A 15,555-nucleotide genomic window follows, 5' to 3' on the forward strand; every position below is an offset into this window, starting at 1 on the left:
AGAGTTGGACTGTGAAGAAAGCTGAACACTGAAGAATTGCTGCTTTTCAACTGTGGTGTTGGAGAAGACTCTTGAGAGTCCCTTGGACTGCAAGGAGATCCAATCAGTCCATTCTAAAGGAGACCAGTGCTGTGTATTCTTTGGAAGGATGATGCTAAAGCTGAAACTCCAGTACTTTGGCCACCTCATGCAAAGAGTTGACTCATTGGAAAAGACTCTGATGCTGGGAGGGATTGGGGGCAGGAGGAAAAGGGGACGACAGAGGATGAGATGGCTGGATGGCATCACCGACTCAATGGACGTGAGTTTGAGTGAACTCCGGGAGTTGGTGATGGACAGGGAGGCCTGGCGTGCTGCGATTCATGGGGTCGCAAAGAATCGAACATGACTGAGCGACTGAACTGAACTGAACTGAACACAAGAACTACGTTTCCCTTTTAATTCATTGTTAAAAGGATATATTCAAAGAGCCAACTCATTGGAAAAGACCCTGATGCTGGAAAACATTGAGGGCAGGAGGAGAAGGCAGCAACAGAGGATGAGATAGTTGGATGGCATCACCAACTCCATGCACATGAGTTTGAGCAAACTCCAAGAGATGGTGAAGGACAGGAAAGCCTGTTTGCTGTAGTCCATGGGGTTCCAGGGTCAGAGATTACTTAGTGACTGAACAACAACAAAAGGATATAAAAACACTAAGAATGGCTAGGGAAGAATTAAGAGTAAGCCAGCAAAGCCACCCCCAACTTTATGAAATCTCTACTTGTTTCTATTCATTCTCTCAAAATTTTTCACTCTATGCAAATAAAATGTTTAAAACTGCATCACACTAGGTATACTCCGTCTTTAATTTAACCATCTATCAAAAAGATATATCTCTAAGCATTTCAAAAGCTAGTTTTCAAGGTCAACACTGAAGGTAAAGCAAATGTGATTTCATGAAAATATGTATCCACCAAGCTCTCCAATGGAAAGAAACTGTTTGGGGCATGCTAGTACCACACTGCTTAATAGTTGGTGCTGCAAAAAGAAAGCAACACCTTTACAAATGTTCATAAAAAAATCATTTAAATGTTAAGCAAAAAGATATATAAACTCTGAATGGGCCATCCATCCCACTGTTCTCTCTCTCAATGGAAAACAGCACAACAGCATCTAATGAAAATCTTGTTTCCTTTATAAGAAATAAAGATAATAATGCTACAAATCAACACTTTCCCCTATTGTCTATTTTTATTGGTTTTTCTTGCAAGCCACATGTTCTTAGAACAAAAGAGGAAAAAAAGACAAAATTCAATAAAATGCCACATCTTATTTTTGCTTCTTATTTCTGCTTGCAGCTTGTAAAATATATACATAACAGCAGGATCTAGTACCAGTAACGGAAAATGATTTAAGCTAAAATAAAACTCAAGTCAGCAGGAGATGGCTTTGATCGGGGGACCATTATACGTAAGTTGATGGAATGCAAGACTTCCTTTATTTATTTTAGTACAAATAACCTCAAGTCCTGGAAAAAAAGACATTTTTAGAAAATGACACTGACCCAGTTGCTGAGTCTCATGAACAAGAGTGGTGAGCCTTACTTCTGTTGCAGCGCTGCTCATACATTTTCTGCTCAAAGCATTGGAATCCATTTAATTCAAATGTGGGAGTTTCTTCTCCCTGAATTTTAGGATAATAGGTGGTTGAAGACATGGAGATCCTGACCACAGAAATTGTGCTCAGATGCTCAGTGGTGTCTGGCTCTTTGCCACTCCATGGACTGTAGCCTGCCAGGCTCCTCTGTCCATGGGATTCTCCAGGCAAGAATACTGGAGCACATTGCCATTTCCTTCTCCAGGGGATCTTCCAGACCCAAGGATAGAACCTACGTCTCCTGCTTTTCCCACATTGGCAGGTGGATTCTTGACCACTTCCCAGCGCCACCTGGGAAGCCTGACCATAGTAATGGTATCCAACGAGACCGGTCACACTCAATTTCCCAACCCGTTTAGGGAAAGCACCAGTGCCAAGAAAAGAGCACCCTGACCCGGGGGACCCAAAAGCACCAATTCCCAGAACTAAAAGGAATCCCCAGGGACTCCCAGCCCTAATTCTCCTCACGTGCCAGGAGGTTCCTTCCTTGGAGGGAGGAAGGAACTTTCTCCTTTCCTTGGAGGGAGGAAGGGCTCTTTCATCTACATCTGCAGCTTCTTTTAACCCTCTTCTCAGTGAAGTATTACTGCATCTCTCTGGGAGTCTCCCCAAATATAGAAAAGTCAGCAACATGGGACAGGGGCCTTTCCCCACCCCTGGCAACAGAACCAAATGCTCTTTTACTCTGAATTATGCTATCTACACTAATATCCTTTCAAAAGACTCACTCTGGGCTCTCCCTCTAATGAAAATTTTCAGTGAGCTCGCCCCACCTAGTTCTTTTCCTGGCCTCTGTGCCAAACTAGAACCATAAACATGATTGGAGAATAAAACTCTCCAAAAAGATGGACCTAGTCCATCTTCCCTGACTTCAGGGAGGACCAAAACTAAACATACCTCAACAGAAAAATAATCCAAAAGCCAGTATTTTTTTAAGTTGGAATTAAGATTCCAACATGTCAGTAAAAACCCAGGTCAAGGTTAACCAAGTCGTGACCCCAAATTTCTTTTTCTCATACCAAATGCTCAGCCTTAGCAACTCCAACTGGTCACTCCTCTCTCTCCTTCCACCTGAGGTCAGCTGACCTCTAGGACAACGTCTCGATACCCAAAAGAAAACAGAATGAAGTCGTAATTTGAACAACGAAGGTAAAAAACCACTCTCCATTAGCCAGTTCCTCCCCTAAATGCACCAAACGAGCAACAATCTCTCAGGCTCAAAATGCCATTTATCTCTGGACCCAAGACAGGGGGACTGATCTACTGATCAGGCATGAGGAAAATCCATAAAAGAAATCCTGTCCCAACTGAAGATCCTGCATATGTGAGTGCTCAATCATGTCCAACTCTGCGACCTCATGAATTGTAGCCAGCCATGCTTCTCTGTTCATGAGATTTCCCAGGTAAGAACATTGGCGTGGGTTAACTTCCCTTCCTTCAGGGGATCTTCCTGACCCAGGGATCAAACCCGTGTCTCCTGCGTCTCCTGCACTGGCGTGAACGTGAAAGTTGCTCAGTCCTGTCCAACTCTTTGTGACCCCATGGACTATACAGTCCATGAAATTCTCCAGGCCAGAATACTGGCGTGGGTAGCCTTTCCCTTCTCCAGGGGATCTTCCCCATGCACATATGACTTGTGCATTGGCAGGCGGATTTGTTACCACTAAGCCATCCTATAGTCCTCTACAAGGATGAGAAAGTGTTGATGAGCGATGAGAAACAGGGAGTAGAAAGGAAGCAGAGAGAAATCTGCCTCACATGAAACATTCCTTCAGGTGCATGCAAAGCAGAACCTTAGAGCAGGCTGTTTAAGGTGCACACCAAGAAACACCTGTTCAGAAGAGGCTGTGCAAATGTACCCACAGGCAAGTGCTGGGTTAAAGAAAGCTAACAAATTTCTTTTCAGCAGGAATTCTCGAGTATGCTGATGAGTAGGTACATACAAGTTTCTGAATTTAACACAGAAGCCTTTATTCACAATGATTTATGGTTTATTCCAATGATTCAGGTTTCCAATCACTTTGAGAAACACTGCTTTAGAGGCTGTGGAACCAAGGCAAGCTAGAGCTGAGGCCTGAATGAGCAGAAAAAATAATAAGGCAACATCAATATAGTTTTTGGATGTTAGGAGCATTAGGGCTCCTTGAAGAGCTTTTTATTGTTGGGGGGATATATTCCTTGATTATTTTTTTTAATTGGTTTATTTAGTTTCAAGTGTATGGCAAAGTGTTTACATAGATATGTATTCTTTTTCAGATTCTTTTCCACTGCAGGTTATCACAAGATACTGAATATAGTTTCCTAAATTGTTTTTGTTTATCTATTTTCTGTTAATCCAGAACTCCTTACTTCTCCTCCTCCCCACCCCACCCTCCATCACCAAAGAGATGTTTTAAAGTGAGGCTCTCTGCACCATTCTCCTGGCCTGAAATTGCTCATCTCCATGATTCTGACCCTGATAGCTCAGTTGGTGAAGAATCTGCCTGCCATGCAGGAGACCCAGGTTCAATTCCTGGGTTGGGAAGATCCCCTGGAGAAGGGATAGATTACTCACTCCAGTATTCGAGGGCTTCCCTGGTGGCACAGCTGGTACAGAATCCACCTGCAATGTGGGAGACCTGGGTTCAATTCCTGGGTCGGGAAGATCCCCTGGAGAAGGGATAGGCTACCCACTCCAGTATTCTGGCCTGGAGAATTCCATGGACTGTATAATCCATGGGGTCGCAAAGAGTCGGACATGACTGAGCGATTTTCACTCATGATCCTGCCATGACCATGACTTAGTAGTCACCCATTAGGGCCACTTGATCAAAAGGAGCCCACTAGGATTCTACATCACATTACCCATCTCTATTATTTCACAGAGCCCCCCGCAAAGGCAGCAGAGAATGTTTTAATCATTGCCATACCCTTAGGCCCCACCGGCACACAGTAAGTGCTTAATAAACATTTGCAGAATGAATGAGGAAGTGAAGTATTCTGGCTATCCCTCCCTCTGGCTTGGAGAAATGATGAAACATCTGGTTATATTTAATTTCAGTTCAATATGATTTATTAGTTCAAATAGAGAGGCCACGCTTATGCTGTGGTTGCAAAATTAAATATATCTCCATTTCCTGTGGACACATGTTTTCATTCTGAGCCACGATAAGAAAACAATGTACTTTTGAGTCATTCTAGAAACAACAATGAGTTTAAACTGAGCCCCTTCCCAAGACCTCTCTAGAATTTAAACACAAAAATCACAAAAGTTAATCAGCTTTTACATTAACACATACCAACCCCATTAACATCATGCTGTAAGTCTATACCATCATATCTGGGGATAAACTCTCAACTAGCTGCTGAAAATGTCCTGGGGCATATTTACCAATGACAACACTCTTATTCACTCACATCCTCATTCTTTGACAAATGTTACTTGAGTACCTAGGACTTCTGAAACACCGGGAACACGAAAATGGAGAAGTCACAGTGCTGTCCCTCAAGGACTTGAAGACCAGAAGAGGATCCAGGGAAGTAAATGGATACAATTCTGTGTGGTAACAATGATGGGCTGTAAGTGGGGCTGAGGAGCTCACTGTGGGAGCCAGAAAAGCCAGTTGCCCTGTCCTGGGTACACCAGTGGTCTTCCAAGTGTGGGCCCCAGACCAGCAGAATCAGCATCTCCTGGGAAGCTGTTAGAAGTACAGACTTTCATCAGGCTACACCACAGGCCTGCGGGATCAGAAGCCCTGCCGTGGGGCCGGCCCTGTGCGCTGTAACATGCCCGCAGGCTACTGACGCGCACTGAGGTGCACGATGATTAAACTACTTCCTGAAAGGGTTACAAAAGTCAAGCAGGTAAAGAACAGACAGACGGTAAGGATGGTTGCAGGCGATGGGAACAGGATAAAGGGCCAGAGAAAACCTGGCATCTATAAAAAACCATGAGGCTTGAGCTCAGAGCATGAGATGGAGAGCACAGGAGACCATGAAGTGGAGCAGGTGTGGCACCAAGGGGCCAGGGCTTCACCCTGAGGGCCACGAGGAGCCCCTGCGGAATAGAATGAACATGCCCAGACCTGCAGACTTCAAAAGATCACCTTGGAGGCAGTGTTGAGAACAAGGAGGAGTGCCAGAGGAGGAGTTGCAGATTCCTAGGTGAGAGGTGACTAGCAATGGTAACACACACTCTCAGAAACAGCAGGCTCTGTGTGGGAGCCGGGGATCAGGAACGCCTTACTCTGCTGCACAGATGGAGGGACCGGGTGTGCAGTGGGACAGATGGAGCACCCCTTCTCCTGGGAGGTGGTGCCTGACACACACCCCACACCCCAGCAGAGCAGGTGCTTGTCAGGGAAGCACTGAGCACTTCTCCCAGGAGCACACATCACATTTTATGTACCTATTCTTTAGCTGTCAGAGTCAGTGGCCATCGTGGTCAGTTTCCACATGCATCATTTGGAACAGCGCCCAGTGCTTGAGAAGCCAAACTGAATGAATGGACAAGCCAGGAGGCCACTGAGAGGCCACTGCTCTTACTCAGCGGAAAGAGGACTGTGTCGTGGGGAAGGAATTAGAAAGCTGTATCAATTGAACTTAATTTTTCTCTAGTCTGTTGATACCATTCAAAACACTAAATGAAAACCTTTACAAGTCAATCACCTTATAAAAATTCAACAGTTTTTGATCTGTTGCATAGAGTCCACAGGGCTTCCCTGGTGGCTCAGATGATAAAGAATCTGCCTGCAATGCAGGAGACCTGGGTTAGGAAGATCCCTGGGTTAGGAAGATCCCCTGGAGAAGGCTACCCACTCCAGTATTCTTGCCTGGAGAATTCCATGGACAGAGGAGCCTGGTAGGCTTACAGTCCATGGGGTCACAAAGAGTCAGACAAGACTGAGCAACTAACACACACACACAGAGTTCACAAGCTCACCTACCTGTCGAAAGTCAGAAACGACCATGAAGTCAGAAGCACACTTGCAAGTGAAAATATTGATATGACAAAGCTCCAGGTCACAGACAGACTGCCACCTAATTGAGACAACAAGTCTGCTTTGTTTTCAGAATAACTCTGCAAAGCCCCAAAGTATAGGACAGAGACATTTCAAAGCCCGCTGAGACAGACTGAATGTTTGCTTTGATTTTTAGAAATGATTTCCAGCAGGCAGATAATGTTGTGACCCAATTACAGGGTATTTTGGAAACAGCAGGCACCTAACTTGGGGGTGGAGCTGGTGGGCGTAGCGGGAAGAGTTACTGAGCAGGCAGTACCGCCTGCCTCTGAATCCTGCACAGAATTTTATAGAGAAGGGAGCTGTGACAATCAGAAGCAATGCAACTTCTCCCTTGACCTGCTTCCCGTTTTCTCACCATTCCCAGAATAGACAGAGCTAAGGAAAGTCGTAAGTATATTTCTCAGCCCTCTAGGGGGAAGGTTCATGAAGGGCAGAAATTCAAGTCCCTGGGGGAAAAAAATGGATGAAAGGCAAAGTCCTAGCATCAAGAAGTGGAAACAGTGGAAAATAAAACTCACAGACAAAAAGGAAGCAGAGAAACAACAACAATGGCCAGTTCTTACTCCATGCATACTGACAGGTGGCACACAAGCTCAGCTATAAGGTCTTACTAGAGACTGAGTGCTGTTTTCTTGTTTGGTTGGTTTGGGTTTTGGGGGGGTTGTTTTGTTTTGACCTCAGCATGCATCTTGCAGGATCTCAGTTTCCCAACCAAGGACTGAACCCAGGCATGGCAGTGAAAGCGCCGAATCCTAACTCTTAGACCACGAGGGAACTCCCCCAAGTATTGTTGTAAGCCCTTATTATATTCATGAAACCCTCATAACAACCATGTTCTGGGGAAGCTGAGGCACTGTGTAAGTCTGTGGTCCAACTGTGCTGTCCAAGATTATACGGTTATGGAACCGTAGAGCAGTACTGGGATGCTGAGAGTCAAACCACCAAACCTCAACTGCCTCCCCACAGGGCTCTCCTGAGCACGCACTGCAGGATACTTACCAGCATCCTTGGCCTCCACCCACTTGATGCCAGTCATACAGCTTTGACAATCATGACAATCAAAAATGTCTCCAGGAGTATTGCCAACGTCCCCCCCCGGCCCCGGCCCCCACCGAGAACCACAGCTATAGAGATTTGAAAGGCCAAATCTCTAGGTCCTTTATAGAAGCAATAGCAAACACCAGCTGTTGGATAGAAGAAGCAGGCTACCACACTTCCACTAAACCAACGTAAAATGGAAAAGGAGACAGCTGAAGGACTTTCTGTAGCAGTGAGTTTTACTATAGTCCTTTGCCATGGCTCCTAGAAAGCCTGTAAGGTCTTCCTGTTCTCCCTTCTCCCCTCACTCAGAGCCTCACAAATGCCTCTACTGAAGCACCTTATAATGACACTCCAGGACATTCCTGTCTTCCTGAACACTTTGCACTGTACCTGGCGCCAAGTCTGTATTCAATAAACATTTGCTGAACAAAGGCATGGACAAACGAAGCCAAGGTTTCTGGGTGTCCCTAAATGATTGCATGTCTGTCTTCACTAGGGATCTCGAAAAGGTATAAACAAATAAAGTTTGGTTAGCGGAGAGGATGAGAGGTTCTGGTCAAAATCTGAGGTTGAATCAGTGCTTTTCAAAGTATCTACACCCCTCTCAGTTCACTTTAAGTCCAGGCTATGCGTCAGTTCTGTTCAGAACTTCAGCTGTATTTGTTCACTGGGGAACGAACTCAAGAAATCTAACTCACACTAAGGAAATTCTACTTATTCATATTATAACTTGTGCTGATACACAGTCTGCCAAGCAAACAGAGATACTCATTACTACAGGGCCACTGACTGACTCTATTGCCCAAAACAAAGGTCTACTTGGGAAACCAGATGCAGATCAGAAGGTAAGAACAGAGCTATCAGCCAGCAGCAAGCAGGATGCTCCCAGGAAGGAAGGCACACCCACCACCCTCTCTCCAGCAGCCAGAAGTCTCAAGTCAGCCTTGGGGCTGCTTGGAAAGGCCCTGAAATCCTCAGGTTCCTCCAGTCATCAAAGGCCTTGTCACCCCAACACTGCCCCTGATTGACATGTGACAACTGATCAGATTCGGGGGCATTTTATTTACAACAGAAATATCCTTGACCAGAGTTTTCCCAGAGAGATTCAACACAGCAACCCTTAGATTCAGACATATTTAGAAATTAGATTTGGATTTTTCTACTATTCAATGTGTGTTCAGATGAAAGAAACGCACATGAGGCCACCATCTGGAGGCAATGGCTCCATCACTAAGTATGCAGATTCAGGTTAGCGGGATTCTATAAATGGATGAAAGGTGAAATTTTCATCTTCTTCCCAAAGGCTGAATCTAGGAAAGTTTCATGTTGTGGTGGAAAAAATAATGCAGGCTTTGTTTAGGGCCTGGGCAAGTCCTTTAAAGTTTCTGAACCCGGTTTACTCACCTATAAAAAGGGAAAAAAGAAGATACCCCAAAAAACGAAGTGAAGTGTTTCCTATATAGTACCAGGCAGAATTCACCCTTGATGAATGTTACTTCTTCACCTCCTCATTCCTCAGCAGCCCACACACTCCTCTGGGGTGACAGCAGTTGCAAGGCAAGCATTACTGCTCACTATGTTGCCTTTGGGCTTCCCAGCTGGTGCTAGTGGTAAAGAATCCACCTGCCAATGCAGGAGACACAAGAGACACAGGTTCAATTCCTGTATCGGGAATTTCCCCTGGAGAAGGACATGGCAACCCACTCCAGTATTCCTGTCTACAGAATCCCATGGACAGAAGAGGCTGGTAGACTACAGTCCATTGGGTTTCAAAAGAGTCAGACACAACTAAACACATGCATGTATACACACGCAGCCTTTAGTGAAAAGGCCCTCAGTTTCCTAACCTCTAAAATGGGAACAGCAATACAGTATTCTGTAAGAATTAAATAGGGTAACAGCTAAAACAAGCTCTTTGCACAGAGTTCCACAATAATATATTATTAAGACCAGTGAGATCCAAATATTACTAAGTACAGATTTTAAAGTATTATCCGAAAAGTAATTATTTTCTTAAGCCACTATTTAAAACTCAGAAGTAATATGTGTTTTTTTCCTCACCTCCCACCCTCCTGTCAGCTACTCACACTAAAGGTGAACAATCCCAATTCCATGAGCAAATTATCCATAAACCTTCTACAGCGATTCATCGAGGCTCACGTGGAGGGCATGATACTGAAGAGGTGCAAACCAAGCCGGCTATAACACCACTTCCAGTTCTACGGCTGTAACTCCAACAGCATTTCCTAGAATCACCAATCCTGAATTGTTAGAGCATGCCATTTGGGCAGAAAGAAGTCTGCATGCAAAAAAACAAACACCACAATCTGTCATTCTGAGGCCCTGCCTGCTAAAATTCACATTTCAGTCACTTGTCCTTTCTGCTCTCTCAGAACCTCATCTTTCATCTTGGCACTTTCCTTGTCATTCTTGGGCTATAATTCAAAAATACTTGCTGATTCCCAGAGCACTTTCGAAATTAACTTCTTCTCAGCTCCTAGGACCTTGAGTCTGTACCAATGATTCCACATTCCTGGAAGGCCCCATCAGCTCACCCACAAGCTCCAGTGTGTCTTGGCCTCCACTAGTCAACTTGATCCTGAGGGCAGAGCTCCCTACATCTCAGGCCCAGATTCCCAGACTTATCAATTTCATGGATGATTAAGCTGCCAAATAAAAATATTCCCATCAGTTCAGAATGGCATAATCTCAGAGAAAAGGACAGATCTTCTCAGTTGAACACACTTGGAAAATACTCACTATATGGTCATCATTATCACTCGGATAAGGAGAGTGGAAACCTCACCAACAGACAACAGCCCTAGCGCTGTGACGTGCATACGGTAGACACTCCACTAACTAAACTCTTACTCACAGGGCAGCAGTTTGGGAAACGCTACACTCCATACCACCAGTCATGCCAAGGCTTCCTTCTTCAACAACAGCGTTGCCTTCGCTCTATGGAGCTCTGTAAGTTCTCCCCAACCTCATCCTCCTAAGTGCATACTTCTCCCAGCCCGGTTCCAAAAGTGCATTCTTTTTACTCAACTTGAAAAGGAAAAATCAAAACAAAACCGCTCTGCCTCCTACTTCAAGCATTCCTGAAGCATACTTTCCGAGAGAGTTACACTTCAAAAACTTTAGTTATAACCTAGCAGATAAAATTTTGTAAGACTTCCACAAGCGGCAAAGGACAGAATGGTTCACTTTATTTATAACAACTACCAAATAATTAACAAACAATAAAGAAAAACCTTAATTCATATTCCATACCATTCATTCTTTCCATGTTATCTTTCCAGGGCTGTCCATATGAATCTACACATTTTACATACCAATAAATAATATGCTGTGACTTTTTCCTGATTACAAAAATAATGCCTGTCCTAGCATTTGTTCAATACTTAGAGGACCAGGTAAAATATTATGAAAAAGAGATTATGTTGAGAGGGAATGTCTCCTGTAACTCTACACCCTATGCCCCCTCATACCTTGAAACAGACCAAGGCTTCTTACTTCTTGCCAAGTTGTGATGACTTGACTTTCTACCCCCCCGTACTGCCTCTCTTCCAGCTCTCATCTGGTGTTTGCAGTTCCTGCCCTACTCCTACCACAGGCCCAGCAGCCCTGGAGCCTAGTTATGATCAGAAGCACTAGATCTACCATCTACTTATTATCACTTATTTAAATCTGGAGAAGGCAATGGCACCCCATTCCAGTACTCTTGCCTGGAAAATCCCATGGATGGAGGAGCCTGGTAGGCTGCAGTCCATGGGGTTGCTAAGAGTTGGACACGACTGAGCGACTTCACTTTCACTTTTCACTTTCATGCACTGGAGAAGGCAATGACAACCCACTCCAGTGTTCTTGCCTGGAGAATCCAGGGACGGGGGAGCCTGGTGGGCTGCCGTCTATGGGGTTACACAGAGTCTGACACGACTGAAGTGACTTAGCAACAGCAGCAGCAACAACTCTGGCTTCTCTTCACCTGCCTCACTTAAAGGTTAATGAGGCTGAGTTTTGAGAGCATATTAAAAGCGAAGTACATTACAAACATCAAATTAGATAGGTTTCCTTCGACCCATCACAGATTATAAAAAAAAAAAGTTGATGTAGGTACATTTGGACAGCCATCATTCCTGGTACTACAGCATGGGCATCTGCTCAGTACAGTGATGGTGCTAACATGAAATGATAATGATCAGTTTATTCCAGAGACCGAGGGCTGCAACTCTGATCAAAGGCTAAAGAGACAAGGCAGGGACATGGGAAAAGTTTGCCCAAAGTTCATATAGGTGCCCTGGCAACCAAGGCACAGGATAGTCTCCTCTAAAGCCCCTGAAGAGGCTTATTCCTTAGACCACCTGCACGCCCTGGAGCAGAATCTCTTCAGAAGATGCTGTAAAACAATTTCAAATACCTAAAGTGCTCTACCCAAATCTAATTATTACCTTTTCTCCTACCTCAACTGCAGCCCCACAAAGAGTTAATTTTATGACAATCATTCTTTGACAAACAAAAACTAGAAGGGATGTAAGAAATGGGCAACAAAATGAAGGGCATTCCACACAGTAGGCTTCCCTGGTGGCTCAGTGATAAAGAATCCTCCTGCCAATGCAGGGGACCTGGGTTCAATTCCTGGGTTTGGAATATCCCCTGGAGAAGTGAATGGCTACCCACCACAGTATTCTTACCTGGAGAATTTCATGGACAGAGGAGCCCGACAGGCTACCATCCATGGGGTCCCAAAAAGTTGGACACAACTTAGCAACTGAACAACAATTCCATAAAGCAGGACAGCCCAGACTTAGTGAAACAAAATCAGCTTCATCTAAGGCTTCACCTGTAGTCCTCCTTTTCAAATGGTTGCATCACAGGCCCCTGGACTGGGACCTGAAGGCTCAAAAGACACCATGAGGGTGCCTTCTACTGCAACACCATCATTTTACAGATGGGAAAACTGAGTTTCCCAAGGTCACACAGTAAATTTAAGTAGCAGACAACCCTGGCCCAGAAGGCAAGTCTTGGGATTCCCTGGCTGGTGGTCTTTTTGTGAAATCCCACTAGACATTTATTATGGAGCATCTGTCACTCTGACAAACTACTTCACACCATCAACACGTAACAACATGCAGAATATGCATTGTGCTTAGTCACTCAGTTGTGTCTGACTCTTTGTGACTCCATGGACGGTAGGCCTCCAGATTCCTCTGTCCATGGGATTCTCCAGGCAAGAATACTAGAGTGGGTTACCATGCCCTCCTCCAGGGGATCTTCCTAACCCAGGGATCAAACCCAGGTCTCTTGCATTGTGGGCAGATTCTTTACCACCTGAGCTACCAGGGAAGACCAAGAATAATGGAGTGGGTAGCCTATTCCTTCTCCAGGGGAACTTCCCCACCCAGGAATCGAACCAGGGTCTCCTGCATTGCAGGAGGATTCTTTACTAGCTAAGCTACCCGGGAAGCCCCAGAATATGCGCTAATAACATGTAAAATTAAAATGGGTAATCTGGGCATATCTTCCTTACATTCATTTGTTAGTAGTACAACTCTTTTGAAAATAAATGAACATAAAAAAAGTTTTTAAATCTGAATAGAAGCTTCTTAAAAACATTCAAATCATTCTGAAGACATGCTGTTCCAATCAAATCTAATTCCAAATAACAAATCAAATATGTCTTACAAGAGAATGCTTATTGAATAATAAAAGCAGTTAAACATAGTCTTATATAAAATAAAACTCGGAAGTTCTACTGCTTTACAAGCAATGAACTGTCCACCTCCTCAGAGGGATTTTCTTGGGAAGCTGACATTTATGTCAGAGATAACAACGTATAAGATGTGTAAGAGTCTGAATATCAGACTTGACACATAGTAATGAACAAATGCTACTTTCCTTAACTTGGGAGAGGAAAATAAGCATCGCCCTCATAAGCAGTAATATCTTCTTACAATACTTTTCTAAAAGTCTGTCCTGTGCCCATGAAAAGTGTAAGGGGGCTATACTAAATCAGGGTGCTGAATATTTTAAAACTGAAGAAGGTATTCAGACAACATCCCATTTCTTTTAAGAGACAAATTTAGATATCCTAAAATCAGGATAATCAACATAATACTGTTCCAATACAATGGCAAGCCTCCCAGTATTCCTGCTGTAACAAAAAAAGAAAAAAAAATTGATTTTTGTTGTTTCTCTGGTGGCAGGGAAAAAAAAAAGTCATCAAACTTTGAAACATGACATAAAAAGAGTAACAGTTTTAAAATATTTTATCTTTGTACATGCGGATTCTTCCACTATTTAGCCGATTTTTCTTAAATGATTTTGTAGTCAGGGTTTTTATTACTCCAGTTAACTGTAAGAAGTCAGTCTTTTCAACTTCAGCTCCTGCGTTTTTCCACTAGCACTTTACAAAAGTTTCAGAAAATGGGACTGTGCTGGCTCCATGCAGGTGAATTACTTAGTTAACTGTATTAACATCCTTTTGAAGAGAGAATGAAAGAAACATTTCTTTCCTTTCCAGTTCCCTGGAAAAGGATCTTAACTTTAGAATTTCTTCTCAAACGCTCTGAGCAAATATCTAGACCGACCCCAGCCAATGGAGTCCCTGAGTGATTTTTCGAGGTCATATAATTAGCCAATGACCAAAGGACAGCTACTGAGATCTGCATCTGTTATCCCCAGGTGCTCTGCCTGCCAGCCCACTGCACTCTACCGCCACCTGTGTTCTCTCAGCATTCCAGACGCCCCCCACCCCAACCCTGAGGCTCCTCATCCTCTTAACAAATGTCACCCTTTCAAAACTGCCATTTCTAGGACTCTGCAAGTTACCATAAACAACTGCTCAACAAATATTGCTTCCAAGCTACAAACTGAAAACACCACAATGTGGCTTCATAAAGAAACCCCCCTTCCTGAACGCCCAGCTACCCGAATGCACTCTTAATTATCATGGCCATTTGAGGACAAGATGTGAAAAATAAATTCATGACAAGAAAAATAAACCAAAGACTTAAGAGCCCCCAATCCAGAACAACAGATCAGGATGCCACTGTTTGCTTTTTAAATCAGTGAAATATTAAAACAAAGAACAAACCAATGCCAACCTCACAAAGTTTCCCCATTTCTTGGAATTCAGATATGATTGCTGGCATCATTTTAAGAGAATCCTTTGAGTATTTTACCTAAGTCATCAGGCACAATGTAAAGCCAGTGACTGAGGGACTTCTAATCAAAACGGAGCCGAGTCTTGTCTGAGCTTCTGACACTGACCTTATTCTCCTCTCAGTGTTTGGCCCTCCCCAACCACTCAATCCATCCAAAACAGTCTGGGACAGTCATGGCTCTAAACTGCCCTGAACTTGACCACAAAACGGCCACAACTCTGTCTGATTTCTTCAATGGTTTTTGCTTTTTTTTTAATTCAGGCCCTGCGGTCCTTCGACCCTTAGCCCCTGACCCCTCAGTTCTAGACCTCTTCGCCGATGTCAAGATCACCTTTGATTGTTTCTATGGCACTCCGCATCCCTCCTCCGTCCAGCAATGTTTTCAACACACAAATGTCATTTCTAGGGTTCAACCCTCCATTCTGTCCGGCGGGCAGCAAAGTGGATTTCAGGATCAGCTTCCCTGATTCGGTCCCCTTCGCACAGCCATTTTCTAGTTAAAATGCTCCCTGCCTCCGAGAGGGAAATGAACTTTTCCCCCTTTGATCTCCCAGCGGCTAGGCTCTGAACCCCCTAGAATCCATCCCGGTCTTCAACTCCCGGCAGGAGTGCGCTGCCGCTGGTGGAGGGAGAGCCCAGCCGCACAGCGGAGGCCGGTGCCAAGGCAAGGGGGTGTGCGCTCTTCCCCGCCGGCTCCCACCCTCGCT

The 15,555-nt window shown here is 44.4% G+C and overlaps 1 protein-coding gene across 3 annotated transcripts in view; it reads right to left on the reverse strand.

Moving 5' to 3' along the window:
• The window catches only part of APBB2 (amyloid beta (A4) precursor protein-binding, family B, member 2), a 382,672-nt gene that overhangs the window by 366,518 nt on the left and 599 nt on the right, over positions 1-15,555 (reverse strand). The window lies entirely within an intron of this gene.

The sequence above is a fragment of the Bison bison genome, unplaced genomic scaffold, assembly GCF_000754665.1.
Source record: "Bison bison bison isolate TAMUID 2011002044 unplaced genomic scaffold, Bison_UMD1.0 scf7180017864451, whole genome shotgun sequence".
Classification (NCBI taxonomy): Eukaryota; Metazoa; Chordata; class Mammalia; order Artiodactyla; family Bovidae; genus Bison; species Bison bison.